The sequence below is a fragment of the Bos grunniens genome, chromosome 21 (genome assembly GCF_055505025.1).
Source record: "Bos grunniens cultivar Pamir isolate PY7600 chromosome 21, Bosgru_T2T1.0, whole genome shotgun sequence".
In the NCBI taxonomy this organism is placed as follows: Eukaryota; Metazoa; Chordata; class Mammalia; order Artiodactyla; family Bovidae; genus Bos; species Bos grunniens.
In genome coordinates, this window is record NC_141185.1 from 59,280,387 (window position 1) to 59,293,530 (window position 13,144).

The 13,144-nt window shown below is 37.7% G+C and overlaps 1 long non-coding RNA gene across 3 annotated transcripts in view; it reads right to left on the reverse strand.

The window, feature by feature from the left end:
• Positions 1-8,407: 8,407 nt before the first annotated feature.
• LOC147349788 (uncharacterized) overlaps positions 8,408-13,144 on the reverse strand; it is a 47,291-nt gene continuing 42,554 nt past the window's right edge. For 2 of the 3 annotated variants that reach the window (XR_015150523.1, XR_015150522.1), the window contains one exon: positions 8,408-12,044. This is a non-coding gene — a long non-coding RNA (uncharacterized LOC147349788). The remainder of the gene's footprint in view (positions 12,045-13,144) is intronic. The other variant, XR_015150524.1, reaches the window with a different exon arrangement.

Sequence of the window (13,144 nt, forward strand, 5' to 3'; positions counted from 1 at the left end):
GACGGGGGAGCCTGGTGGGCTGCCATCTGTGGGGTCATACAGAATCGGACACGACTGAAGTGACTTAGCATAACATGCATAAATAATTAAAGTCATATATTTTTGGATTTTAAATATAGATTTAACTAAAATACATGTCACCTATAACACAAATAACATGTACAAGCTGAAAAATCCTAAGGTTCTTGAGTGGTCCAAATGTTGTTAAAAATACTGCTTTTAATAAGAATGTGTGTTGGTAGGTCTAGGTAGTAATAAAATGATATAAAGGAAATAAACTAAGAGATGGAACAGGGAATTCTTTGTGGTTGGAGGGGGAACGGGAAACACAAAGAAGGGCCAAAGATAAAAATAGAGAAAAAAGAGAGTGAAACTAGACTGCTGCTGCTGCTGCTAAGTCACTTTAGTCGTGTCCGACTCTGTGTGACCCCATAGACGGCAGCCCACCAGGTTCCCCCGTCCCTGGGATTCTCCAAGCAAGAACACTGGAGTGGGTTGCCATTTCCTTCTCCAATGCATGAAAGTGAAAAGTGAAAGTGAAGTCGCTCAGTCGTGTCTGACTCCTAGCCACCCCATGGACTGTACCTTACCATGCTCCTCCATCCATGGGATTTTCCAGGCAGGAGTACTGGAGTGGGGTACCACTGCCTTCTTCAGAAACTAGACTAATAGAAAGCAAATAATAAAATGAGAAATGAAAGTATAGCATATAAACAGCTAAGTAATTGTAAGTACAATAAATGTCCTAATTAAAAGATAATTTTCTCAAACTGTATAAAGTTCTATATACTGTTTATCAAAATACATTAAACAGAAGAAAACATAAGAAACCAAAAAACAGTGCAAATAATGGTAGAGATCTTTAAATCATGAAATACATGTATAGATAAATAAAACTATTTCATAATATTAAAAGGGCAATTCTATCAAAAAGATTAAAATATTTAAAAACAAGAATGTAACAAACAGCATGACTGTAAGTACATAAATCTAAGATTGACAGCACTAAAAGAAAAAGTAGATTTTAACATATCTCTCTCAATATCTAATAGAGCAATATAGCAAAATTCAGTTAAAATATAGGACATCTGAACATGATCGGCCATTTTGACCTAGTCAAGACATTAAGATAACACTGTATACAAGGAGAGTATTACTTTGAACATTCTTTTCAAGTTTATGCTGCCAAGTTTAGCTAAAATTACCCATATTACTAACAAATCTAAAAAATTTTGAAGTTTTTTGAAATAACGTAGAAAAAATGCATCTCTGACAATGTTATAAACTAGAAATTGATTTTGTAAAATGATACTCTAATGTCATTTATTTGTAAACAAAGCATTGCACTTCTTAATAATATCTGAGGCAAAATATCACAATATAATTTAAAAATATTTTGAACAGAATAGCAGTGAGTATATGACATTATTTAATTTGTGGGATGATGCTAATATCATGCTGAGTAGAAAAAATTCAGCCTTGTATATAGACTTGCGAAAGGAAGAAAGGCTGAAAATTTTAAATATCTTTATACTCACATCATGAAAAGTTAAAATATTGAACCTAAAGACTGTAGAACACAAGGAATAATAATGAATATTAATTGAAGACATAAAAAAATAAACTTACAATAGAATCAAATCAGCCAATTGTTATATATCTGAAAACAATATTTAAGCTGTTAAAATTCTTACAAGATTGATCAAGAATAAAAGAGAAAAGACGCAAGAATCAAGATGAGAAATAAAAATGGGAAATGCAATACAACCATGTACAAAAAGGCATGTTTCAGAAGGTCATCGAGACATTTCTCATAAAAGTCCCAAACTCTGAAACTGTCCACAAGTCCATCAATGGGAAAAATAAAAAAGCTATGGAATATTTCTACAATGGAATACTACACAGTAATGAGACTGAAATACTACTACACAATTTGTTACGTGGATAAATTCAATCTTGTCCAGTTTATCTTCATCATCTAGATAGCCCCTGGGTGTTTAGATTGTGGTGTGTGTGTGAATATATATTTATAGATGGTATGTGTATATTTATATTTGTATATATCCTAGATTTTTGGGTTTTTTCAAGACAATTAGCTTAAACTACCCCCTTAAATCCAGACACATACTCAAAATCTTTTATTATTATTTATTTATTCTTGGCTGCATTGGGTCTCCCTTGCTGCCTGGGGGCCTTCTCCAGTTGCGGAGTTGCAGAGAGTGGCGGGGCGGGGAGGCGGGGTCGCGGGTGGGGAAGGGGGCCGCTCCCTAATGGTGAAGCCTGAGCTTCCCCTGTAGAGAACGGGCTCTAGGCACACACGGGCTTCAGTAGTTGTGGGGCACAGGCTTAGTTGCTCAAGGCACGTGGAATCTTCCAGGACCAGGGATTGAACCTGTGTCCCCTGCGTTGGCAGGCAGATTTTTAATCCCTGGACCACCAAGGAAGTCTGATATTCAGAATCTTTTTAATCAATACCATGTGTACATATATTTTTATAAAGAATTTTAAAATAAAATTTTATTTTAATCTAAAATAAAAATTCCCTTTACTTGTGGAACTCTAAATATATGGCTTATGACAAATAATGTTGTCATAACATAATGGGTAAAAAAAAAATCAGAAATCAAAGAATACCTACTGTATGACTCAATTATATACATTTTATACAAAGGGAAAACTAATATACAGCTCTAAAGTTTTATTATCTTTGTGATTGGGACAGGGAGAACACTTCTGTGAAGATGGGGAAATTCTATTTCTCAATCTTGGTGACAGTTAACTTGTGAAAATCTTGTACAAATTTATTGATGTGATCACTTATGAGTTGAGGACTTTCCTGAATTTATGGTATTCTTAAATAAAAATTCTTTTAAAAAAATGTCCAGAGTATCATATTTCCTTTAGCACTGTGAAATTATACATTTAGTTATAAAAATAAGAAAAAGTATGTAAAACTTATTTGACAAAATTCCACTTCTGATTCACATTCAAACTATCATTCACATTATTTCTAAAGAGCATTATAAATAAGTATGATTTTAAAATCAATAAAAAATAACATCACAAAGACTATTATAGAGAGCAATACTCTCTAAATATGAAGAACTGTCATATTTGCCACTTTATTATTTTTAAAGAAATATAATGTAGAGTCCCCTGGAGAAGGAAATGGCCACCCACTCCAGTATTCTTGCCTGGAAATCCCATGGACAGAGGAGCCTGGCAGGCCATGGTCTATAGGGTCACAGAGTTGGACACAACTGAAGTGACATGAGAAACACTGGGCTGGAAGAAGCACAAGCTGGAATCAAGATTGCCAGGAGAAATATCAATAACCTCAGATATGCAGATGACACCACTCTTATGGCAGAAAGTGAAGACGAACTAGAGAGCCTCTTGATGAAAGTGAAAGTGGAGAGTGAAAAAGTTGGCTTAAAGCTCACATTCAGAAAACTAAGATCATGGCATCTGGTCACATCACTTTATGGGAAATAGATGGGGAAACAGTGGAAACAGTGTCAGACTTTATTTTTCTGGGCTCCAAAATCACTGCAGATGGTGACCGCAGCCATGAAATTAAAAGACGCTTACTCCTTGGAAGGAAAGTTATGACCAACCTAGATAGCATATTCAAAAGCAGAGACATTACTTTGCCAACATAGGGTCCGTCTAGTCAAGGCTATGGTTTTTCCAGTGGTCATGTATGGATGTGAGAGTTGGACTGTGAAGAAGGCTGAGCGCCTAAGAATTGATGCTTTTGAACTGTGGTGTTGGAGAAGACTCTTGAGAGTCCCTTGGACTGCAAGGAGATCCAACCAGTCCATTCTTAAGGAGATCAGTCCTAGGTGTTCTTTGGAAGGACTGATGCTAAAGCTGAAACTCCAATACTTTGGCCACCTCATGCGAAGAGTTGACTTATTGGAAAAGACTGATGTTGGGAGGGATTGGGGGCAGGAGGAGAAGGGGACAACAGAGGATGAGATGGCTGGATGGCATCACCGACTCGATGGACGTGAGTTTGAGTGCACTCCGGGAGTTGGTGATGGACAGGCAAGCCTGGCGTGCTGCAGTTCATGGGGTCGCAAAGAGTCAGACACGACTGAGCGACTGAACTGAACTGAACTGAAGCGATTAAGCATGCATGCATGCAATATAGAGTCATGACAAATAATTTATATTATCCAAAAGTTTAGATAGATGTAATAAATGTATATGTGTATATTTGTATACATACACATTATATGTTTGTATACTTGTATATGTGTATCTGTGATAGATGTGTGTATGCATATGTATATATGAACAGATATATATGTGTATGTATGTGCGTATGTGTGTATGTACACACATAAAATACTCACAAATGGTTATACATATGGTACAGAAACATGTCTTACTTTTTTCGAAAACTTATAAGATTCACTAAAATCTCTTAAACATTCTTTATGTCCTCTGAGTTCCCCTTCATTTTCCCTTGTACTGATTTTCTTACTTATCTGTGGCAATGGTACTTTTAACTTCTTAAGGACCTGGCATACTGCTGCTGCTGCTGCTGCTGCTAAGTCGCTTCAGTCGTGTCTGACTCTGCGACCCCATAGACAGCAGCCCACCAGGCTCCTCCGTTCATGGGATTTTCCAGGCAAGAGTACTGGCATACTACTACCAGTGATCAAATTAGTATAATAGTACTGTATGACAACTGTACAGTGGTATAATACTACTGTTACACTATTCAACTGCTTACTTTTTCCTCCTCAGTACTTGTTTTGCATCCGTATTTCTGCATGTTATCGCTTCTGTTTCTGTCTCCCTGCCACATGGCACTTCACAGTGTACACCCACTGATTCTAGCCACTCAGACTCCCAATGACAAGCCTTTTGATATGGCTCAGTGGTAAAGAATCTGCCTGCAATACAGGAGACCTGGGTTAAAGCCCTGGGTTGGAAAGATCCCCTGGAGGAGGGCATGGCAACCCACTCCAGTATTCTTGCCTGGAGAATCCATGGACAGAAGAACCTGGCGGGCTACAGTCTGTGGGGTTGCAAAGAGCTGGACACAACTAAGTGACTAATACTTTATTCTTTCCAATTTCTCACACCACAAATAATGCTGGGGAGAAAAAACAACAAAAAAAAAAGTTCGTGCATGCCCACATATGGACCTGAACGAGAATTTTCTTAGTATATATTCATAAAAGCAGAAGTGCTGATTTATCTGGAATGCACATATTTATTTTTTCTAAATACCACCAAGTAGCTCTCCAGAGCGGCTACGTGTATCTGTATTCTCACCAGCAGAGCAGAGAGCCACCACACCCTCATATTACCTGCTACCACTGAGCTTCCTAGACTTTCGGTGGTTTATAGATAAATTGATGTTTAATTGTTGTTTTAATTTGAATTTCATTAACTTGTAAATAGTTATATATCCACTTAAGTACACTGCCTATTTAGATCTTTGCCTATTTTTTTCTTGGGGTTGAAGCAGCTTTCCTGTTGATTTAAAAGAGTTTCCTTGTACCATATTTCCAAGATTTTCTTGAGAATTTTTGACACTGCAAATATCTTCGTCCATACTCTCTTATCTCTCCCTTAACTTTATGCATATTACTGTTTCTTAATATTAATTTCAGATTCTAAGTATAACCAAATCCATCGTTTCTTACAGATTTGTCATTTGATTAGTGTTTCCATGCTAAGTCACAAAGATTATCCCATTTTCTTTCATTAATTTTAATTTTACCTTTCACATGTTTTTCACATGGTTTTGCCTTTTCTTATTAACCTATGTGGTATAAAAATATAATAATTTTCAGTTGGTCATTCTTTATTCTTCTCTATGGCTACATAATATCACATTATATGACTACAGTGTATTTAAGCAGTATGCAGATGATTTTTTTAGGCTTTTCTAGTATACTCACTTATATAAACAGTATCTTTCTGGAGTTGCTAGGTCAATATGTTTATATGTTTTTGGTGTTTTTTGTTTTGATTACTGTCAAACTGCCCTCTAAACTACTGTTCTATCTGTGATGTTCAATAATAGTACCCTTCATATTTCATGCATATACATTTATAGATAATTCATATGAGAATTCTCATATCTAATCCTAACCCTAACCCTAATTGGAAATTTCTACAATTGGAAATCAATCAAGATAGCAGAGTGAATGGACCTGAAGCTCATTTCCCCCATAAACACTTCAAAAATACACCTACATGTGGAACAATTCTCACTGAAAACTAACTGGAAACTGGCAGGATTCCTGTACATCCAAGTTCAATTCAGTTCAGTCGCTCAGTCATGTGCAACTCTTTGTGACTCCATGGACTGCCGCATGCCAGGCTTCCCTGTTCATCACCAACTCCTGGAGCTTGTTCAAACTCATGTCCATTGAGTTAGTGATGCCATGCAAACATCTCATCCTCTGTCATCCCCTTCTCCTCCTGCCTTCAATCTTTCCCAGCATCAGTGTCTGTTCCAATGAGTCAGCTCTTCACATCAGGTGGCCAAAGTATTGGAACTTCAGCTTCAGCATCAGCCCTTCCAATAAGTATTCAGGACTGATTTCCTTTAGGATTTATGGTTTTGATCTCCTTGCAGTCCAAGGGACTCTCAAGAGTCTTCTCCAACACCACAGTTCAAAAGCATCAGTTCTTCAGTGCTCAGCTTTCTTTATAGTCTCTCACATCCATACATGACTACTGGAAAAACCATAGCTTTGATTAGACGGACCTTTGTTGGCAAAGTAATGTCTCAGCTTTTTAATATGCTGTCTAGGTTGGTCATAGTTTTATTCCAAGGAGCAAGGGTCTTTTAATTTCATGGCTCCAGTCACCATCTGCAGTAATTTTGGAGCCCCAAAAATAAAGTCTCTGTTTCCATTGTTTCCCCATCTATTTGCCATGAAGTGATGGGGCCAAATACCATGATCTTAGTTTTCTGATTGTTGAGTTTTAAGCCAACTTTTTCACTCTCCTCTTTCACTTATATCAAGAGGCTTTTTAGTTCCTCTTCACTTTCTGTCATAAGGATGATGTCATCTGTGTATCTGAGATTATTGATATTTCTCCCAGCAATCTTGATTCCAGCTTGTGCTTCATCCAGACAGGCCTTTGGCATGATATACTCTGCATATAAGTTAAATAAGCAGGACAACTATATACAACCTTGCCTTACTCCTTTCCCTATTTGGAACCAGTCGTTATTCCATGTCCAGTTCCAACTGTTGTTTCTTTACCTGCATACAGATTTCTCAGGAGGCAGGTAAGGTGGTCTTGTATCTCATCTCTTCAGGAATTTTCCACGGTTTGCTATACATCCAAAGCTGTAAGAAAGATAAACATTAAATCTGGTAGGAAGGGAAGAAAGCAAGCAGGTCAGGATCTGTGCCCCTGGGAGAGGACCCAGAGGAAAAGGGAGATGACACGGGTAGACACCTGCCCTGGGGAGTGAGCAGTGAGAGCCACAGGCTGGGTGCCCAGTCCTGGGGTCCTACACCAAGGAGACAAGCTCCCCTGGAGGGTTGGAGGATGACTGGGACTAACAGGAGAGCTGTGGCAAGCCTGGACTCCACTCATGAGGAGCTTGTACTGACTTGCCCTCAAGGAAGAATCAAGCCCAGGACACAGAGGTCACCCAGTCCTGGGGTTGAGCCTGAGTGGTAGGTGCTTGTCAGTGTTGGCACTTCACTCAAGCACTGCAGCCCAGATTTCTGACAGCAGTTACAGCTCCTCCTGATACATGCCAAAGGGCCACTCGAGCCCACCCACCCTGTAGTGTGGTCCACAGCATGGGGTGCGTGTGGAGCCTGGGGACAGGGAGAGGGCTGGGAGGGACAAAGGGGACTTGCACCTGAGGCTGCGTTTGAGTGGAGCGAGGGAAACAAATACCGGCACCTGCATAGGCAGTGTGCAGGGGATGGGTCAGACCTTTGTCTCTGGTCAGCATAAGCCGAGAACTCACATGGACCCCAATTGCTTCAGCACTCACACCTGGCTCTACCCTTAGCTCCTCCACCACCAGCCCTCCCCTCTACCACACTGACAACTGCCAGCATCAAATCCAGCTTTCTCACCGGAGACACTGGGAATACACAGTATAGGCAAGCATCCACTTAAGGACACACTTTCAAGACCATAATAGGTAAGTGTTTCACCTAAATTCATGGAAGAAGAGAAAGTTAAGCAAAATGAAAGAGCAAGAGAAAACTCCTGGAAAAAATTAGGAAATTATCAGATAAGGAATTCAAAGTGTTGATTGTAAAAATGTTAACTGAATTAGGGGAAAGAATAGAACTACACATTGATAATTTTAACAAGGAATTAGGAAATATACAAAGACTCAATCAGAAATGAACAAGTCAATAGCCAGCATAAAAAGACATCAGAAAGATTAACAAGATTGTAAATGGAATTATTTTATTTTATTGAACTAATTTCTGAAAAAAAAAAAAAGGTACATCAGAAGAAATGAATAACAGACTAAGTGATACAGAAGAATGAAAAAATGATCCAGATGATAGAATAAAGTGGAAATTGCTCAATCAGAATAGCAAAAAGCAAAGCAAATTTTAAAAAATGAAAACAGTCTAAGAGATTTCTGGGTGGGATAGCATTAAATGCACAAACATTGACATAGTAGGAGCCCTAGAAAGAGGCGAGAGAGAGAATGGGATCGAAATGTATTTGAAGAAACCATGGTTGAAAACTTTCCAAACCTGAAAAAGGAAATAGATAGAAAACACAGAGGATTCCAAACAGAATGAATCCAAACAAACCCACGCCAAGACATATCATAATTAAAACAGCAAAAGTTAAAGAGAATACTAAAGTTGGCAAGAGAAAAACAGAGTCATATATAAAGGAATCACCATGTCTGTCAGCTGATTTCTCTGCAGAAACTTTGCAGACCAGAAGGGAGTGTCATGATATATTCAAAGTGCTTAAAGGGGAAAACCTGAAACCTAAGATACTCTGCCTAGAAAGATTACTATTAAGAATAGAAAGATAAAGGACTTCTCAAATAAGCAAAAACTAAAAAAAAAAATCATACTCTAGCTTCTCTAAAAGAAATGCTAAAGGATCTTCTTTAAATGGAAAAGAAATAAGAATCTAATAGGAAAGGGAAAACCTCACTAGGAAAGCCAAATATATAGTAAGCACTGGGGATTTACCATTTAAATAAGACAGTATGAAAATGAACAGACAATTATAAAAGCAACAGTAACTACAAATAACAGCTAAGGAATAAACATGTAAAATATGATTTCAAAACCACAGAATGGAGGGGAGAGAACAGGAGTACAAAGTACAGATCTTTTAGAATTTGTTTGAATTTAGATGACAATCTGTTTGAAAGTTCAGTTCAATCGCTCAGTCGTGTCCAGCTGTTTGCGACTCCATGGACAGCAGCACACCAGGCTTCCCGTCCATCAACTCCCGGAGCATATTCAAACTCATGTCCATCAAGTTGGTGATGCCATCCAACCATTTCATCCTCTGTCTTCCCCTTCTCCTCTTGTCTTCAGTCTTTCCCAGCATCAGGGTCTTTTCAAATGAGCCAGTTCTTCTCATCAGGTGGCCAAAGTATTGGAGCTTCAGCTTCAACATAGTCCTTCTAATGAATATTCAGGGTTGATTTCCTTTAGGATTGACTGTTTTGATCTCCTTGCAGTCCAAGAGACTCTCAAGAGTCTTCTCCAACACTACAGTTCAAAAGCATCAATTCTTTGGCACTCAGCTTTCTTTATAGTCCAACTCTCACATCTATACACGACTACTGGAAAAACCATAGCTTTGACTAGATGGACCTTTGTCATCAAAGTAATGTCTTTGCTTTTATTTTTAATTAATTTATTTATTTAATTGGAGGATAATTACTTTACAATATTATGGTGGTTTTGGCCATACATCAACATGTCTCTGCTTTTTAATATGCCATCTAGGTTGGTCATAGCTTTTCTTCCAAGGAGCAAGCGTCTTTTAATTGAAACAAGTAGATGTAGTTACAGGCCAGTGTCAACTCCATGTAACCACAAACCAAAAACCTACAATAGATACCCAAAAAGAAAGGAACTAAAAGGAAGAAATACAGACATACTACTAAAGAACATATTTGCAAATGATAGGGCCTACAAAGGGTTAATATCCAAAACCCTTTGGACATTTGGATATATTAATGGCTCATACAACTCAGTATTGAAACAAACAAACAGCCCAATCAGAAAATGGACAGTAGACCTAAACAGAAAATTTCCAAAGAAGATATGCAAATGACTAACAGGAACTTGAAAACATGCTCAACATCACTAATTATTAGAGAAATGTAAATCAAAACCAAAGTGAGTTATCACCTCACACCTGTCAGAGTGGCCATCATCAAAAAATCTACAAATAATAAATGCTAGAGGGATGGACCTGAGAAGGCAATGGCACCCCACTCCAGGACTCTTGCCTGGAAAATCCCATGGATGGAGGAGCCTGGTGAGCTGCAGTCCATGGGGTCGCGAAGAGTCAGACATGACTGAGCGACTTCACTTTCACTTTTCACTTTCATGCATTGGAGAAGGAAATGGCAACCCACTCCAGTGTTCTTGCCTGGAGAATCCCAGGGACAGGGGAGCCTGGTGGGCTGCCGTCTATGGGGTCGCACAGAGTCGGACACGACTGAAGCGACTTAGCAGAGGGATGGACAGAAAAGGGAACACTGCTACACTGTTGGTGGGAATGTAAATTAATGCAGCGACTGTGGAGAGTAATATGGAGGTTTCCCAAAAGTTAAAACTAGAACTTACATATGATCCAGCAATTGTACTCCTGAATATATATATATGAAAACACTAATTTAAAAAGATGCATGCACCTCAATGTTCATAGCAACACTATTCACAATAGCCAAGATATGGAAATAACCCAAGTGCCCATCAACAGACGATTGACTTAAGAAGATGTGATATATATATATATAATGGAATGTTACTCAACTATAAAAAAGAATGAAATAATGCCATTTATAGCGTGAATGCCTATCAACAGATGATTGACTTAAGAAGTCAGTTGACTTAAGAAGTCAATTAATGCCATTTATAGTGTGAATGCACCTATATTCTCAGTGAAGTAAGACAGATAAAGGCAAATACTGTAGGATATCACTTATATGTAGAATCTAAAAAAATAAAACATATATAAAGATATAAACAGACTCTCAGGTATAGGGGGGGAGGGAAACCTAGAGGTTATAACGAGAAAAAAGAAGGGGGAGATGGAAGATGGGGTATGAGATTAAGAGATGCAAACTACTTAAATAAAATAGATATGCATAAAGTAGATATGCAACAAAAATATGTTGTCTAGTTCAGGGAATTACAGACCTTATCTTGCAATAACTTTTAATGGAATATAATCTATAAAAATATTGAATTGCTATGCTGTGTACTTGAAACTAATATAATATTATAAATCAATTTTACTTCAATTTAAAAAGTTATCTGGCATTCTATTGTGGTATTAACATTAAAGATTTTAAACTAAAAATATTGTATTCCACTACCCATATTATTGCTTGATTTTATCTTTATTTGAGAGCCTTAATTTTTTTCTTTACATTCTTTGTTGTGTCATATCTTGTTGTTTTACAGTAGCTCAGTTGCTAAGTCATGTCCTAATCTTTGCGACCCCATGGACTGCAGCACGTCAGGCTTCCCTGTCCTTTACTATCTCCCAGAGTTTGCTCAAACTCATGTCCATTAAGTCAGTGATGCCATCCAACCATCTCATTTTCTGTCACCCCTTCACTTCCTGCCCTCAATGTTTCCAGAGTCAGGGTCTTTTCCAATGAGTTGGCTTTTCACATCAGATGGCCAAAGTATTGGAGCTTCAGCATCAGTCCTTCCAGTGAATGTTTGGGGTTGATTTCCTTTAAGATGGACTGGTTTGGTCTCCTTGCTGTCCAAGGGACTCTCAAGAGTTTTATCCAACACCACAGTTCGAAAGCATCAGTTCTTCGGCACTCAGCCTTCTTATGTGTTTTTATATTTTCCCTGAAAAAGAAAAGACTATGGTAGGATGATAGCAGACACATTAAAAGAAAAAAGATCTCTAGGAAACATAATAATTCCTGATTTTATTTCTCCCTGTAAGCAGGTACAAATAAAAACAGACTTCTGAAAACTTGCAGCCTAATATATTCTACTTATACTTAATAGACCACACTAAAATCAGAAATATCACTTGCAAAGTGATTATCTACCTTAACCACATTCACAATTATTTTTGTAAGTATTTTCACCAAAGATCTCTTGTCTTATCAAACAAAATTATATTAATTATTACCAAATATTTTGAAGGTACTTGACAGTAATTTTGGCCAGAAACCACATTTGCTAAAATGAGAAAATGTTTAGCATTTGGTCTATTTTGAAAGACACATTTTAAATTATTTGTGGGGAAAAATACACTCAGCATATAAGTATATTGCTAACTCATTTTTAAGCAAAATTAATTTTTATTTCAAGTCAAGAAAAATCTCCTATATGAATGAAATATTTAGTGGCTGAGCTAAAATGCGACAGTATTGGTACATTTTTCTTGTAACAGCATGTTAGCTAGCATATAGGTGACAGGCCTTTTTAGTCATTGTTAGTGGGACTGTAAAATGATATAAACTGGTTGGAATAAAGTTTGACAACACATTCAGTACATTAAATATAAGAGTAAGTTAAATACTAAAGTGAAAGTGAAGTCGCTCAGTCGTGTCTGGCTCTTTGCAACCCCATGGACTGGAGCCTATCAGGCTCCTCCATCCATGGGATTGTCCAGGCAAGAGTGCTGGAGTGGGTTGCCATTTCCTTATCCAGGGGATCTTCCCGACCCAGGAATCGAACACGGATCTCCTGCATTGCAGGCAGACGCTTTACCATCTGAGCCACCAGGGAAGCCATGAGAGTATTAAATAGAATGTTCTGTGGTGCTTTTGAAGAAAATATTTAAAGTCAGAAAAATCCCTAAAATTTATTAAGGAAAAATAAGTTTTTTAATAAACACTTTACACATTTTACTCTTTCCTTTACTTTCCAGTGATTAAAAAGTTATATATTCTGTCTCAGTTCAGTTCAGTTCAGTCACTCAGTCGTGTCAGACT